Below are 18,337 nucleotides of genomic sequence, written 5' to 3'. Positions count from 1 at the left end.
CGTTTCAAATCCCAATAGGGATTTGTTAGCTTTGCTATGCAAAAGGATCAAAAATGAATTCAAAATGCTCTCAAAGGCTGCAAATATACTTATAATCATGCCCAAGATCCATGTTTGCGGTTCAAATCCTCAAATTATGACAAAAAGCTGCCCACCGATCAAAAAGTTGCAAGAGAAAAGCCCTTTGGAGGGCAGAATTACACTATCGGGAAGTGAAAATACCCAAAAAAACCATATTGAAATCAAAAGCGCAGGCTTATGGATCCGCATTAATCTCAGCCGTTGGATCTGGCCGGTCAACGGTCCAGATCGCGTCGGCATATTGCAAGTCGGGGGAGGCAGTGGCAGCGACATGATACATCGCCGATGAGTGATCGCCGATATCGCTATTGACGTATCACAATGGAGGACTTACCAAGGGGGCTTTATTATTCGCCGACGAGCGATTGGCTATATCGCATCGGCGTATCGCTATCGGCACTTCCAATGGAGCATGGGCCTTTTATGTTTGCAACCCGATGGGTCGGACCCGATGGCGCTATAAATTATGTCTAATAAATTATTGGGTCTGCGGCAATATCGCTATTGGCGATTTCAAAGAGTTGGGCTTTATTGTTTGTGATGAGCGATCCCCGATATCGCTACCGGCATATCGCTATCGGTGATAACAAAGGGGCAGGCTTTAACATATGTTATGTTGCGATGCGATGGGCCAGACCCGATATATGTACAACGCTCCATTTTATAATATTTCAAGTTCGCGCTCGTCGCATTTTCAATGTTTTTTGTGTATTTTCTTTGTATAAAGAAAATACAAAGGAGGACTTGGGCAGGTGCCGATTGCGATGGAGTTTGGACCCGATGGTTTATGGGTCATTTTTCATAAAATTTCAAGTCTGCGCTGGGCCTTTTTCGTTGGTTTTGGGCGCATTCTCTTTGTTAAAGGAAATATAAAGAAATGCAAAGGATGCCTGGTGGGTGCGATTGCGATGGGTTTTCGGATCCGAAAGGGTTCTAAAACATAATATATATATGATTCAGGTTCGCCAAAAGCAAATTTCCCATGTTTGCAGCAGTGTTATGTGTTTCCAATTATAAGGAAAACCGCCAACCTTATCGGACCGCTTTTGCTCAGCAAGTGGTTTTCGTACAAGCGAGCCCGATGCAATAGAACAGTGCCACGCGTCCTCTGTATGGTTCCAAAACAGCCTCTCTATCGGGACGTAAAGGATAGTCAGGAAAGGGCTCCTGATATGCACCTCAACCGTTCGATTTCTTGAGGGCAGATCAACGGTTGACGGACAACAACCGGCCTGTAGCAAATAAATGTCATGTGGAGTAAAAGTTTGGTTGACCAGCGTTTCAGAGTGATGGGCGGGAATGAACAGAGTGGCAGCATTTCACTGTTTTAAAGCCAAGCAGTCATGATTGAGCCGTTTTAATGATTCAGCAGTTGCCATTAATCAAAAGTATGGCCGAGGAGGAAGCGGGACATCGTTTATCTGATCAGTGCATTCAATGGTTATGGTTCCTTTGGTATTTCACGCCACCTGCTCAAAGGAGGACTGCAGAGCAACAGAGGGGTCAAATCCATTTACAGCACAGCTAGATTTGTATCAGCAGCCCCATTTCTGAATGTAAATGTGGTTGGTGGCCATTTATGGGCTCCTCCACGCATAGATAACAGAGAGATTGTGTAATGAGACACCATATATACTGAAAAAACAGTTGTAATCAGGTTGATGAGTGTTTGATGAATGAGAGCTTTGTTGTTGCCTCTAACTTCTGGAGACTGTAAATACTATGAGACCTGCAGCTTCTGGTATGGATTTTCAACTAATACAAGCTTCTTTTGTTGTCACTTGCTCACTCTCCACTTCTCTTTCTTGTTCTAGGCTGTGCCTGCTTGCATTTATTTGATGTGCTGTGGATTCTTAATACCAGAGGGGCTGTCATCCCACCTATGTGTTATAATTTAATGGTTCATTAGAATTGCTTGCAGATTGTTGTTGTTTTAATATCAGGGAGCTGTCATCCTATCTGTATATTAAACAATAGTTTTACAGAACTTCTAACTGGTTGCAGCTGGCCATCACAGGGTCCTGTGCATCTGCTGGTGTAATTAGTCTTCTCTATCATCACTTTTACCTTAAACCGTGAGTAGTTGGTGGTTGAAAGCCTTGTAGTTTGGGGGTCTTCACCCATGTCTGAGGTAAATCATAGTAGGAGTGGTTATCTGGCTTAAAGGTGCTGCACATCTTCCATTTATCCATCATTTTATCCAACAAAATTGTTGAATTTTTAATGTTCTTGAGCATCACTGATATACAACCTAGGTGAGTTTCTTGGGGTGATAACATTAATTGGCGTTGTTGCCGGGGAGAGGAGAATCAGAGCTCAAGCTTCCCTGGGAGAACGACATAGTTTCAAGCTTTGATGACAGACAAGGTTTGAACACAGTATTGGTTGTAATCTTCTGTCTGGCGACTCCATTGGTGGAAGACCATCCTTTAGTGACTCCACTTTGAAGTTCTGGCTCAGTTTGTGAGGCATACTAGAAGAAATCCGTAGAAATCTCCAACTGAACCGTTGCAAGACCCTGAGAAAGTTGTTAAGTCGAAGAAATCATCACAGAAAGGGGCATCGGGATCAAGTAAGCCTAAAAACTACGATTTGTCTCTGAAAGATGAATTCATAACTGAAGAATTACAGCTTGAAGGCCTAGAGCCCAGCACTGTTAATATAGAAATTCCTTCAGAGATTAGTTCAGCCCCTTGTTCAGTTAGTTCCACTTTGAATCTCAGTCCAAAGAAAGCTTCCCATATTGTCCAAAATATCCCAATAGCTCTGCCATCCATTGCATTGGTTCCCACTGCTCCATTTGCTAGTATTCTTCCACATATTCCAAACATGGCAGGACAACAAGCACCTACTAGGATTGAGAGGATTGTTGCTGCTAGATATGGACCTTTGGTATTGCCTATGCCTCTAAATCCTATGCCTGTGGGAGAATATCAAAAATATATGCCTAAATTTACTGGAACAGAGGGAGTAACAGCAAAAGAACATCTTGAAGCTTTTTACAGTTATGCTGATAACTTAGATATAAGTGAGAATGCTGTATGGATGAGAGTTTTTGTCTAGAGCCTTGATGGTGAGGCTAGGAATTGGTTTAGAGAATTACCCCAAAGATCCATAATAGATATTGAAGCATTAGATGATGCATTTTTGAAGCAATGGGGAGATAAGAAGGACTTGCTATATTATCATACAGAGTTTGGAAACTTGAAAAGAGAAAGGGGTGAGTCTTTGCCTGACTTCAATAAAAGATTTAATAGAATGTATAGTAAAATACCAGCTGAGGTAAAGCCTACCCCCACTGCTGCTAAACTCACATATGCCAATGCTTTTGACTCTGATTTCTGCTTATTGTTGAGAGAAAGACGATGTGCTACTCTGGGTGATATGCAAGAGGCAGCCCTGGAGGTGGAATCCAATATTTTGGCAGCATAGAAGTTAAAGAGTCAAGTTGATAGAAGAAGGCCGAGAGGTGAGGCTTCTTCTTCCCCTGCATCAACTTCAGAGCCTAAATTAGAGAAAATGACTAAAATGATCGAGTCATTGGCTGCTGAAATTTCTAAGTTAAAGGTTGAGCAGACTTCAGGAAAAACAAGGCAGCAAAACACATTTGCTTCAAGAAATCCAAACCCATTTAGAAAAGAAAATGAGCAGCTACAAATTATGCAAAAGGGTGAAGAAGCAAAAGAGGATCATAAAGTAAAAGCTCCCTTTCAGAATGCAGTCATGGAGGGGGAACAATTTGAAGAAGATGAGGATGAAATTCACTGCTTGGAGGATAAAGGCAGTGCTGCACTTTTAACATTGGCCGAATATGAAGAGTCATTGCTACAAGAGCAAAACAATCAGAGGTGGGATAGTGGTGTTGTTCTGCAATTTGGTGAATAGCAGCAAAGATATAATCTAAGATCCAATGCAAAGAATGTCAAAGAAAATGTTGCACAAGAAGCAGCTGCTCAAACAATGCCACAGAATAGCAGGCAAAGAAGACCAGCAACTGATCCTATCACCCTCAAAGCTCCAGTTCAAGAGGTAAAAACTACTGATAAAGTATTCTCTTCTTTTAGTTTTGAGTCAGAAATTCAGAAATTGAAAATATCCATGCCTCTGGCTGAATTGGTGAAGAGTGAATTATTCAGAAAACCCATCCTTGAGGCCCTTGAACTAGAGTCTAAACAAACCTCCATTGACTCTGTCAATTTGCAAGATGACAAGCCTGCTATTGTGCTTAGCCCCATGATTGAACCTGCTGATAATAGTTCTCCATCTTTCTATGTTTCATTAACCATCCATGATAAAATCCTCCACAATTGCCTGCTAGACACAGGGGCCAGCCACAGTTTAATGCCTAAGACTGTCATGGAAGAGTTAGGCCTTGATATCACTAGACCTTATCATGATTTTTTCTCTTTCGATTCAAGGAAGGTAAAATGCCTTGGATTAATTAAGGATCTGGCTATTACCTTAATCCAGCTGCCCATGAAAAGTATGATGATGGACATAGTGGTGGCCGATGTTCCTCCTAAGTTTGGTATGCTGTTGTCTAGAGGGTGGATTAAGAGACTAGGAGGGACATTGCAGAATGATTTATCTTATGCAACTGTTCCAGTGTTTGGAGGAGAAAGCAGGAGGTTATATAGAGAAGCACAACTGGCATATATCATTAGTGATGAGAAGAATCCTACAAACCATCCCATATATGCAGTGGACACTGATTTTGGAGCTTGCATTCTTCAAATAGAAGAATCTCAGAAGGCTGCATTGCAGATCAGGAAACCAACAGCTCAGGATGAGCATGATACAGGAGGTCAGATTTGGGAGATGTTCTTTGATGGAGCATGTACCAAGGAGACTGCAGGAGCAGGGGTGGTGCTAGTATCTCCACAATAAGAAACAATTCAGTTGTCTCTAAAGCTGGTTTTTCAGGTGACAAACAACATAGCAGAATATGAAGCACTGCTGTTGGGCCTTCATGAAGCCAAAGATAGAGGAATAAAAAATCTGAAGGTGTTTGGAGATGCTGATCTGATAATTTAGCAAGTAAATAAAACATTCCAAGCAAAGCATCCAAGGCTGAGAGCTTATAGAGATGAGGTATGGAGAGTCAAAGATTTCTTTGATTTTTTCTGCATTTCATATATTCCTAGAGCCCAAAATCAGCTTGCTGATTCCCTTGCTGTCTCTGCTAGTTTGTTCATTCCTCCATCGCCTCCAAAACTAGTTTATGAGGTACAAATGAAGTATAGAACCTCTGTGCCTGATAATGTCCACCATTGGAAGGTTTTTGATGATGATGATGAGTTAAATAGGTTCCTTCAAGTCATTGATGAGTTCTCTGAAATGCAAATTGACCAAAATAATGATGCTTTGTTAGAAGATCCCAAGTCCCAACTTAGAAATGAGATTGGCAAGAATAGCATAGTCCAGCTTCCTACTAGCCATATTCCTAAGGGTCTGATTCCGCTTGAGAGATTGTTTGACCACAATGATGTGCCTTATAAAGCTGCCCAAAAAGAAGATCAATCTGCAGTTTGCAAGCATGATATAGGAGGTCCAGGTCAGCCCAAATTTATAAATCTGTCTACTAATCTATCTGCTGATCAGAGCGCTGAATATTGAAAATTAATGAGGCAATTTGCTGATGTGTTCGCTTGGGAGTACAACGATCTGAAGACATATGACAAGAATATAATTCAGCATAAAATTCCGCTTGAGAAAGACACCATTCCTTTCAAATAGAAGCTGAGACCAATGAATCCTTTACTCCTTCCTCTGGTTGAGAAAGAAATTAAAAAGCTGCTGGCTGCTAAGATCATAGTGCCTCTCAGATATTCTAAATGGGTGGCCAATCTGGTTGTTGTGAGGAAGAAGAATGGAGAAATCATATTGTGCGTTGATTTCAGGAATCTAAATAAATGCTCCAAAAAGGATAATTATCCCCTGCCAAAAATGGAGCATTTGTTGCAGCAAGTCTCAGGTGCCAAAGTGATGTCTTTTATAGATGGATTTTCAGGCTTTAATCAAATTGCTGTGCATCCAGATGATCAAGAGAAGACAACATTCACCACTCCTTGGGGCACGTTCATGTATGCAAATATGCCATTTGGGCTGATGAATGCTGGAGCCACCTTTCAGCGCGCTATGGATATTGCTTTTGTGGGTGAAAAGGATAAATTCGTGCTAATTTATCTTGATGACATAACTGTTTATTTTGGCAGCCATCATGATCATCTACATCATTTAAAAAAGGTGCTTTTAAAGTGCAGAAGGTTTGGAATTTCGCTCAATCCCAAAAAATCCCAATTTGCTTTGGAAGAAGGCAAACTGTTGGGGTATGTAGTGTCTGCTGCAGGTGTTCAAATTGACCCATAAAGAGTCAAAGCAATTCAGGCCTTGACTCTTCCAAGATCAAAGAAATACATACAATCTTTTCTTGGGAAAATTAACTTTGTAAGGAGGTTCATTCCTAATTTTGCTGAGCTGGTTAAGCACATAACCTCCATGTTGAAAAAGGGAGCAGAGGTGAAGTGGACTGATGCGGCTAGAAGATCTTTTGAGTCCATTAAGATGGCTATTGTGGAAGCTCCTACTTTAATAAGCCCTGATTATAGCAAGGAGTTTCATCTATTCTCATTTGCCTCTAAGGATACCATTGCAGCTGTCCTGTTGGAGCAAGATGAAGCAGGTCAAGAGCATCCAGTGGCCTTTTTTAGCAAGAATCTGAGGGATGCTGAACTGAGGTATGATATTATTGAAAAGCATGCTTATGCTCTTATCAAATCTTTGAAAGTTTTCAGAGTATACATCTTGCATTCCAAAATAGTTGCATATGTGCCTTCTGCTGCAATAAAGGATGTCTTGATGTAGCCTGATGCTGATGGAAAAAGAGCGAAGTGGATTACAAACATGATAGAATTCAACATAGAGCTGAAGCCCACCAAGCTGGTAAGAGGTCAAGGGCTTGCTAAACTGTTGGCTGAAGAAAATTGCAGGTCTTTGGACATTGATTTATTGTTCAATGTAGCAGAAAATGGTCTAATGGAAGAGCATGAAACAGCTGAAACGCAAAGAGGACAGTCAGTGGCCGAGAACCTAGCTTCATGTAGCTGGTATGTTGTAATAATTAATTTCCTGCTAAAGCTAGAAGTTCCTTCAGAATTTTCTCAATGTCAAGCAAGGACGCTAAAGATCAAGGCAATGAAATATTGCATCAATGGTGGCTTGCTTTATTGGAGGGATCCATCTGGAGTGCTTTTAAGATGCCTGGACAAAGAATAGTCAATATAAGTAATGCAGCAATTCCATAACAGCATGTGTGGAGGACATCATTATTGGAAAAATACAGCCCATAAGATTCTCAGAGCTGGGTACTATTGGCCCTCTTTATTTTCTGATGCATTTGCTTTTGTTAAATCCTGTGACAGGTGCAAAGATTTGAAGGTAAGCAACAGTTAAAATCCCTGCCCCTAAAGCCAATAATTGCAAAAGGACCTTTTCAACAGTGGGGCTTGGATTTCATTGGTGAAATCAACCCACACTCCAGTGGCCAGCACAGGTGGATATTAGTTGCCATTGATTATTTTACAAAATGGATTGAAGCAATCCCAACAAGGAAGGATGTCATAATGTGGCCATGAAATTCTTATCAGAGAACATTTTCAGCAGATTTGGTTGCCCACATAAGCTTATAACAGATAATGCAACAACCTTCAAGGCAAAGGAGTTGGTGGAAATGTGTGATTCAATGGGCATTAAACTTGTTCATTCCACCTCCTATTACCGCCAAGGGAATGGTCTAGCAGAATACTTTAATAAAAGTCTGATCAGGATTATTAAGAATCTATTAGAGGATAATAAGAAGAATTGGGATGCCAAGCTGAAGTATGCACTTTGGGCAGACAGAGTGACCATTAAGAGATCTACAGGCTGCTCTCCCTTCAAGCTGGTATATGGTACTGATGCTGTTTTTCCCATTCAACTTACCCTCCCTGTGGCAAAGTTGCTCCAAACAGCGCAGAATGAAGAAGATGATATGGACAATAGAATCATTGATTTAACAGAATTATATCAGATCAGAGAGCAGCTGATTGAAAAAGCTACAGCACATCAACAAAAGGTCAAGGAAGCCTTTGACAAGAAGACAAAAAGAGACAATTTCCAGGTTGGGGATTCGGTCATGAAATGGGATGCTTTTTAAGAAAAGAAAGGCAATCATGGGAAGTTTGATGCTCTTTGGACAGGCCCTTTCATCATCTCACAGATTCAAGGGAACAATACCTTCATACTGAAAATTATCGCAGGAGAACCTGTCTTTGATGGCCCAGTTAATGGGCGATTTTTGAAAAACTATGTGATTTAAGGTCTTTTGGCCTTGAAAGCTGTAAATAGTGTGCTTTATTCAGTTTTTAGTATAGTTATAGTAGACTCCATGCCCAATGGAACACTAGGAATTTTGGCTAACTTGTTTGTTCCTAGAAAGGCATTGATCTGCAAGTTCTTGAGACCTCACATGGAGGATCTCATCCCTAGAAGGAGCCAGTGTTAGCTTTGCTATGCAAAAGGATCAAAAATGGATTCAAAATGCTCTCAAAGGCTGCAAATATACTTATAATCATGCCCAAGATCCATGTTTGCGGTTCAAATCCTCAAATTATGACAAAAAGCTGCCCACCGATCAAAAAAGTTGCAAGAGAAAAGCCCTTTGGAGGGCAGAATTACACTATCGGGAGGTGAAAATACCCAAAAAACCATATTAAAATCAAAAGCGCAGGCTTATGGATCCACATTAATCTCAGCCATTGGATCTGGCCGATCAACGGTCCAGATCGCGTCGGCATATCGCAAGTCGGGGGAGGCAGTGGCAGCGACATGATACATCGTCGATGAGCGATCGCCGATATCGCTATCGGCGTATCGCAATGGAGGACTTACCAAGGGGGCTTTATTATTCGCCGACGAGCGATCACCGATATCGCATCGGCGTATCGCTATCGGCACTTCCAATGGAGCATGGGCCTTTTATGTTTGCGACCCGATGGGTCGGACCCGATGGCGCTATAAATTATGTCTGATAAATTATCGGGTCCGCGGCAATATCGCTATCGGCGATTTCAAAGAGTTGGGCTTTATTGTTTGCGATGAGCGATTGCCGATATCGAAATCGGCATATCGCTATCGGTGATAACAAAGGGGCGGGCTTTAACATATGTTATGTTGCGATGCGATGGGCCGGACCCGATATATGTACAACGCTCCATTTTATAATATTTCAAGTCCGCGCCCGTCGCATTTTCAATGTTTTTTGTGTATTTTCTTTGTATAAAGAAAATACAAAGGAGGACTTGGGCAGGTGCCGATTGCGATGGAGTTTGGACCCGATGGGTCGGACCCGATGGTTTATGGGTCATTTTTCATAAAATTTCAAGTCCGCGCTGGGCCTTTTTCGTTGGTTTTGGGCGCATTTTCTTTGTTAAAGGAAATATAAAGAAATGCAAAGGATGCCTGGTGGGTGCGATTGCGATGGGTTTTCGGATCCGAAAGGGTTCTAAAACATAATATATATATGATTCAGGTCCGCCAAAAGCAAATTTCCCATGTTTGCAGCAGTGTTATGTGTTTCCAATTATAAGGAAAACCGCCAACCTTATCGGACCGCTTTTGCTCGGCAAGTGGTTTTCGTACAAGCGAGCCCGATGCAATAGAACAGTGCCACGCGTCCTCTGTACGGTTCCAAAACAGCCTCTCTATCGGGACGTAAAGGACAGTTAGGAAAGGGCTCCCGATATGCACCTCAACCGTTCGATTTCTTGAGGGCAGATCAATGGTTGACGGACAGCAACCGGCCTGTAGCAAATAAATGTCATGTGGAGTAAAAGTTTGGTTGACCAGCGTTTCAGAGTGATGGGCGGGAATGAACAGAGTGACAACATTTCACTATTTTAAAGCCAAGCAGTCATGATTGAGCCGTTTTAATGATTCATCAGCTGCCATTAATCAAAAGTATGGCTGAGGAGGAAGCGGGACATCGTTTATCTGATCAGTGCTTTCAATATGGTTCCTTTGGTATTTCATGCCACCTGCTCAAAGGAGGACTGCAGAGCAACAGAGGGGTCAAATCCATTTACAGCACAACTAGATTTGTATCAGCAGCCCCATTTCTGAATGTAAATGTGGTTGGTGGCCATTTATGGGCTCCTCCACGCATAGCTAACAAAGAGATTGTGTAATGAGACACCATATATATTGAAAAAATAGTTGTAATCAGGTTGATGAGTGTTTGATGAATGAGAGCTTTGTTGTTGCCTTTAACTTCTGGAGACTGTAAATACTATGAGACCTGCAGCTTCTGGTCTGGATTTTCAACTAATACAAGCTTCTTTTGCTGTCACCTGCTCACTTTCCACTTCTCTTTCTTGTTCTAGGCTGTGCCTGCTTGCATTTATTTGATGTGTTGTGGATTTTTAATACCAGAGGGGCTGTCATCCCACCTCTGTGTTATAATTTAATGGTTCATTAGAATTGCTTGCAGATTGTTGTTGTTTTAATATCAGGGAGCTGTCATCCCGTCTATATATTAAACAATAGTTCTACAGAACTTCTAACTGGTTGCAGCTGGCCATCACAGGGTCCTGTGCATATGTTGGTGTAATTAGTCTTCTCCATCATCACTTTTACCTTAAACCGTGAGTAGTTGGTGGTTGAAAGCCTTGTAGTTTGGGGGTCTTCACCCATGTCTGAGCTAAATCATAGTAGGAGTGGTTATCTGGCTTAAAGGTGCTGCACATCTTCCATTTATCCATCATTTTATCCAACAAAACTGTTGAATTTTTAATGTTCCTGAGCATCACTGATATAAAACCTAGGTGAGTTTCTTGGGGTGATAACAAGATTCATCATCAGGACTATTTTCATCACCTCATCGTTTGCAATACAATTTGCAGTCTATTGTACTGTCATATTCGTACTAAGTGGAACCTTATCCAAGTTGTTATAGAGCATTCGATGTGATCGCAGGTGTATGAAAGGCATTTGATTTAAATTCATTTCAAATCCAAACTTCTCTGTAACATCAGCCATTTCAAATCTAACAGCTGCAACATTAAATGTTGCATAGCAACACCGATATTAGACGTCATGCCATCACTGTCCATGTTGGAATGCCTCACTATTCCCCGAGCATAAGAGACGATGTCTTGGTTGATATTTACGTCGAAGAAGTTTTTCACTACGGGCTTGGGGTGAGCAAACATTGTTCACCCCACCCAATCCCCTTGCTTTGTTTTCGTCGTCCTCGGGTCAGTTAAAATCTTACACATGGAAAATTGGCAAGTGAGGTGATAAAATTCGATTCAATCCATTGCAGGGATCGACGTACGTACAGGTTCTATCGTCAGTTGAAGAAGGTGTTGGCGTGTTTTAATTTCATTTTGGAAAGATAAGATGGGGTAAAATTACCCATTAAATATTGGGAAGCACAAATGTAGTCAGGTAAGAGGTGGTAAATTGTGAAAACAGAGCTTGGTGGTTAAAAGGGATCATGGTTCCCTGAGATCGTTCTCTTAGAATCTCGGGAAAGTGTTCGCAGGTGTCTACGAGATTACAGAACAGGTTTGAGGTTCCAATTCGGGGAAGAGCACAAAGGCCATCTGCAGTACTAATGCGAATAAACAGAAATGTGGAGTAATTCATCTCCATGCTGATTGTCGATGTGTGATTCGACCCTCTCACCTCTTCTTGTGCCAACCAAACCAGCTGCACCACCACCAGGCATGTCGTTTTCTCGTTATTATCTTGCTTTTGCCAGAGCTTCGTCAGTTAACAAAAATGGGTTGAGTTTTGGTTGCGTTTTTTCTGAATTCCGTGGGAGAAGGAAAGTGCTGCCTCTGTTCTCTGCGTTGAATGAAAAATTCCAACAGCAAGAGACAAAACCAGAATCCATCGAAGATGAGGATTCTGTTACTGAATTTGCAGATTATTTAAGCAGTAGAGTTTGTGAGAATGAAAGGTAGTGGGATAAAAGAGCTGCCAGGAGAAAGGCTGAACACCACACCTACTTCTTCGCTTCCATCACTACCAGCGTTGGGATTACTAGCATGGTTGTTTCGGCTGTTTACTACATATTTGTTTGGTAGATGCTAGTTTACAGTTCAATTCTCAGCCCCAACTATCACTTTTCCCATCTTTTGAATACTTCCACTTCACAGTTATGATAATAGACTGTTAATTATTTCACCTCCAGGTGGATATCAGACCCATTTAGATGGGTGTGTGCTTTTGGATATAAATTCTCAGTAGTTTGTGACTTTCTTATCTTTATGCTCATATGTATGAGATGACACAGGTATATTACCTTGCTTGTTCTCTAATGGAATTATACAGGGTGCATAGGTTCCCTACACAGAGATGTTTGACACATTTTCATTAGCCATGGGATCCACAGTATGTGAAAGTTCTCTACTTGAGCTATTGGTATTAGATTTGGAACTAATTATTCAAATAATGACTCTAAAATGTTCTTGTATAGGTTGGAATGGAATATTGGGCTCGCTACACTCATTGAGCTCTCTGGCATGCCCCGTTGTGGCATATGCATGAGGTATAACTATAGTTCACAGAAAGGTGGACCAAGAATTAATTATTTAAAAGAACAACCCAACTGTAACATAACATATGTGTTTTGCACTATGCAGTCCCCTTTTGCTTAATTGATTACAAGGTTGTGGAGATGTTAGTTTTACATTCTAATTAAGAATCCACTTTCTTTGGGCAGTCTCATCATAGGCCAAGGGAGGGGCCTTTTGAGTTGAATGACGTGTTTGTTATCATCAAAGTTGTTCCATCCATTGCATTACTGGCTTATGGATTCTTTCACAAAGGCCTTGTGCTAGGCCTTTATTTTGGTTTTGTAATTATCGACCTCTATTTTGACTGTTTCTACCATTGAAATTCACAGAAGTACTAAATTTACAGTGTTCTTTAAAGAATGATGTGATCAATGTAAATTTAAACCAAGTTTGACTTAACAGCCATGTCAAGGTGATTTTCAACACTAGTATGTTAGTCACTCTATTATCAACCTACCGTGCATTTTGAAAAATTCCTCAGGGGCTTGGTATCACCGTTTTTGGGATGGCATATATGTTTGTCCATGATGGTCTTGTTCATCGCTGCTTTCCTGTTGGGCCTATTGTTGATGTTCCATATCTTCTTAAGGTAGCAATTGCACATCAGGTTTGTTCCTAGATTCCTTATCATAGCTCTATAGATCGCTTCATCTATCTGTGAGTTAGACAAAAATTATTTCTAGTAAGTAGCGAATATCATACATATTTGTTTAGATGCCACTACAACTTCATCATGCAGACAATTTTAATGGTGTACCATATGGTCTTTTCCTTGGACCAAAAGTGAGTTTGCTTCTTCCCTTATAATTGTTTGTAGCTTTGTATTTCAAATGTGTTTAGAGTTATTCATGTGTGATCTTCGGTGAAGATATATTGATAGTTTATTGATTTGTGAGTTTCACAGGAACTGGAAGAGGTTGGAGGCCGTGAAGAGCTAGAGAATTTGTATAATAGTAAAATAAAGGGCCTCCAAAATCTTTAGTGAAAGATCTTTAGAGTAGAGCCCTTATGAATCATTATGTGTTGTCTATCTTTTCACTTTGAGTGCTGAGAAGGCAATGACTTCTTCGTTTTTGATGGCTCTCTAATCATTGACACAATTGGATGCATAGGGGAGCTTATCTCAAATTAGCTACGAATAAGCATATACCCCTATGGCATAGCAATATCCATTGGAAGCAATTACAGTGGCCATATTCATACATCTACTGGAAGACATCATGGAAGGGTTGTTTTCTGGACGTGAGTCCTTGACAAGAGAATATATTTGTAAATTGTTCTACAAAATCAAAATTCACCAATATTTGTATTAAGGAAAGTAAATGAAGAGGTGGTCATTGTAAATGCACAAGATTGGCATAATTTCAAACAGTGGCTCCCCTCAGAAGCTATAACATATACAACGAAATATACTTTGGGAATACAAATTATTCATGTTGTACCCAACTTCCAGGCTTGCTGGTGCATCATTTAAATGAATGAAATAAAAATGGTGTTGATGATGCATTCCAGGCTTGTTGGGGCTTGGGGTGAGCAAACATTGTTCACCCTAACCAGTACCCTTGCTTCGTTTTCATCATCCTCCGGCCGGTTAAAATCTTACACATGGAAAAGTCGCGAGCGAGGCGATAAAATTCGGTTCAATCCAATGTAAGGATCAACGTATGTACATGTTAAATCGTCAGTCGAAGAAGGTGTTGACACTACTAAGAGGGTCTGCAACTTGACATAGTTCAGAGTAATAAATTGTAACTACTCCCATTGCTACTCCTCGTTGCAGGAAGGATGCTGGCGTCGAATGTTCACTAGCCCCTGCTGGAGTTTCTCAACACAAAACCCCCACTGAACTATGTGGCCGGGCTGGGCCGAGGGGCCACGGTGTTCACCACGCGGTCTGATATTGGACTCAGGAGGCTCGCCCTAGATCGATTTTCCACTACCATAGGCAACACGACAATAGGAAAAGGACGGGGAAACTTTGGTGCCAGTGCCGTGGGTGCCAAAGAGGAGGAAGAAGTAGACGAAGAGAAGGGATATGATGAGAACCAGAAGTTCGATGAATTTGAGGGAAACGACGTGGATTTGTTTGCCTTTGTTGAATACGATGAGGATGACAAGGAAGTCGATGTCGTCTGGGAGAGAATTGATTAAAGAATGGACTCTTGCAGAAAGGACTAGCGGGAGGCAAGGTTGAAACATAGGAGATTGAGAAGTACAGAGCCTCAAACCTGAAAATTACAAAGCAGTTTGCAGATCTTAAGAGGAAATTGTATACGCTCTCCATCGAGGAGTGGGACATCATACCAGAGATTGGGGATTATTCGCTTCGGAACAAAAAAAAGAGGTTTGAGAGTTTGTTCCCATTCTAGATACATTGTTGGAGAATGCCAGGCAAGAGAAGGAGCACGTCAGTGCATTGGATCCGAAAAACAGGGCTGCAGGTGGCACAGAGACACCGTGGGCGCAGACATTGGTGACTCATCTCACGACTATTGGAGAGGGGAGACAGACTGTGTTGTCTTTGAAGCTCAATAGGCTCTCTAATTTAGTTTTAGGATTGACCGTCATAGATCTTAATGAGTATTTGATTGATCTCAAGAGTATGAAGATTACCAACGGTGCGTGATATTTTGGAAGTTAAAAATGCCAGATTGTTGCTCAAGTTGGTTACTTGTACTAACCTGAAGCATCCTCCTGGTTGGATTGCGGTGAAGAGGATAGAGGAGGTTGTAGGGAAGCTACAGGATGCACGATATTTGATTAAAATTTTTGTGAAGAATTCCTAAAGAATTAATATGTATGGTTAGAGGCTTGCAAATTGGCGAGTCCAGATGAAGCCAAAGTTGTCATTGCGCATGGTGTAAAGGCGATCCCCAATTTGGTGAAGTTGTGGATGTAAGCTTCAAAGATCGAACAAGATGGTGCGAACAAGAGTCGAGTGCTGAGGAAGGGGCTGGAGCATATTCCTGACTCTGTGAGGCTTTGGAAGGCTATGGTGGAGTTGGAAAATGAGGAGGATGCTTATATTTTTCTTCACAGTGAAGTGAAGTGTTGTCGACTACATGTTTTCTATGAACTCGTTAGACTGCATAAAGATGACTCGTAAACTACGGAAACGACCAAGAATGGGCATAATAGAACTATGGAGTTGATTCATATACAATTAAAGCATCTCTAAGAAAAAAACATTTCTGAATTGAGATGGAATGTGACCATGAAAACTGTTATTGGCAAGGTCAACCATTCTATGAAATGAGAGATTGTTGAGAAGAGGAGAGACTATACCTTGCAATTCCTCTGATGAAACATTGAGTGAAACCACTCTCTGTTTGCGTTGATTGCATATGACAACTCTTAACTCGTAGAACGAAATGTTGGTTTTCCACGAAGTGTTTAACGATTGAGATGGATCATAGGTGATTGTAGACATAAGTCCAAGGAGATCCTCTTGATCAGAAGAATTTCCAAGACGAGGATGCTGACAGTGTGATAATTAAAGGGCCAAACAAAATGAGGAGGGACTGAGACAGAGAATGGAAAAATAAACGAGTAAAAGTAATGTCCATAAAAGTGATGGAATGTTACAGATCTCCATCTTCTACTACTCTCAATGGAATGCGAATGGTTTGGGCTTCTTCATTTATTTATAGAAATTCACCTTTGAATTCTGACTTTATTACGCATTGATATTATATAGATTCAACATTGAATTCTGAATTCATTACACGCTGATAAAGAATAGAAATTCAAACCTGCCAAGCAGAAGAAATATTGTAAAATATTAACACACGTGCTTTCCAAAAGAAAACACCATAACACACCGAAAAAAATATATTATAGAATCCTAAAGTCCCCACAAATTCGAAAACAAAACAACACAACAATATACCACACTTCGATAATTAACTAAAAATAAATGTTTTTCCTGTCATGGGACCACTTTGCATTGTTCCACTAGCGAGCACATGACACACACTGAACCCACAGGATAAGCGATTTATTAGTGAACACATACATATTTCAATACTCTCCCAGCTGTGGGAACGTGTTACCTATGTCGCTTCTCATGACTCAAAGGAAAATATTAATTAGTGAAGCCATACATAAATATTAGCGTTGATTAATTAGCAAAGCCATACATAAAATATTAGGGGCAATTAACTAGCATAGTCAATACAAGCGAGGCATGGGAATTGCATTTCAGTTTACAATTACCATTGCCCCATCAACATGAAAAAAAATTATAAAATCTTTTTGAATCTTCTATTCCTTCAGTGTTCCTTTGCACCTCTGGTGTAATTGCTAGTTTTATTGTTCTTGATATCTTGTTACTTGTACGCGCGCCTTCAAAGTTTGACTTCTTTTCTCACTTTTGGTATGTCTGCTGTCTTCGTCCCTTTGGTCACTTCTCACAGTATTGATCATGCTATTGTGTTCATTGAGGATTAATTATATTAAAACCTGAAATGTTTCCCATGGCTAAATTTTTCGTAATACCTTCATAAAAGTGAAGATGAAATAATTCTAAACACAATATCAGTGACATTTTGAACATTGTGTGTAGGTTGCAGAGGGTGCTAGGATGAGAAAAGCCTCCAAAATAATTGGTATAGATATAAATCCAAACAAATTCAACAAAAGTAATTCTAGAAATTCTCTGAATGAGAATAGTTAAACTTCTAATAACCATATATTTATGACATGATTTATTATATAAACAAGTCAGGTTATGTTGATCATAAATAAGACCATGGAATTAAGCCAGAAAACCGTAGACAAGGCCTCATTTAATTAATTAAAACTTTGGGAAGAAAATGTACCTAGGTTGTCAAAAAGCCACTAAGTGTTGATGACGATGAGAACATTGACTTGTGCTTCAGGATTGGTGATGAATACTACACTCTTCAAAGTGAAAGCTCCCATCAAAACATTAAAATAAGGAAGATTTAACATTCCATTAATGAAGTCGAATTTTTCTTTCCTTAACAAAAACCTAAATATTGTCGTCCACATAAAGTTGTCTACATTAAGTTATCAAAAGAGTCAATACACATCCCATCATCAATCTCGAAATGAATGTAAAATTGAGATATAATAGGAGCTTCAACATAATGAATACTCTCTGTAATTGCTATATATATGTAAGCCATGTAACAAGGGCTTGAATTCACATAATACTTTGAAAATATACTTCATATTCACTTTATTGTATCAATTAGTTAATCAATTTTAGATACCATTATCTTTTATAGAAGTGGTTATAGTTAGGGATCTTCCATTTAGCATGAGGAACTTGCTAGCTTTTAAAGCATGTTGTTACATATCTCATTATCTAAAACTTCTCATTTCACGAAACATTTTATTTTATTTAATAATTTTTCATATATAGCATGTTTACCTGGTATAGATTACACACTTACCAATAAATGTATATGGGAACCAATACATCTCCACCGAACAATTTAAATGAACCTTCCCCTTGTCTTTAAATATTAAAAAGTTCATTAACATTTTGTAAGTTCAATTTATATTTATTTTTAATTTATCTTTATTTAAAAGTTAATTAACATTTTGCAAGTTCACTTTTATATTTATTTTTAATCTTATTTTAAAATCATATTTTAATTTATCTTTAT

At 39.9% G+C, this 18,337-nt stretch overlaps 2 pseudogenes; both read left to right on the top strand.

Annotated features, from left to right (window-relative positions):
• Positions 1-13,683, top strand: part of LOC149265198 (beta-carotene hydroxylase 2, chloroplastic-like) — a 42,463-nt pseudogene extending 28,780 nt beyond the window's left edge.
• Positions 13,684-14,365: 682 nt separating this feature from the next.
• LOC149265197 (protein STABILIZED1 pseudogene) lies at positions 14,366-15,807 on the top strand (annotated as a pseudogene).
• The last annotated feature ends 2,530 nt before the right edge of the window (positions 15,808-18,337 follow it).

Source organism: Pinus tabuliformis, chromosome 6 (assembly GCF_031772625.1).
Source record: "Pinus tabuliformis cultivar Carrire ecotype Pingquan chromosome 6, CPIR1, whole genome shotgun sequence".
Classification (NCBI taxonomy): Eukaryota; Viridiplantae; Streptophyta; class Pinopsida; order Pinales; family Pinaceae; genus Pinus; species Pinus tabuliformis.
This window is presented reverse-complemented; position numbering and strand designations above follow the sequence as displayed.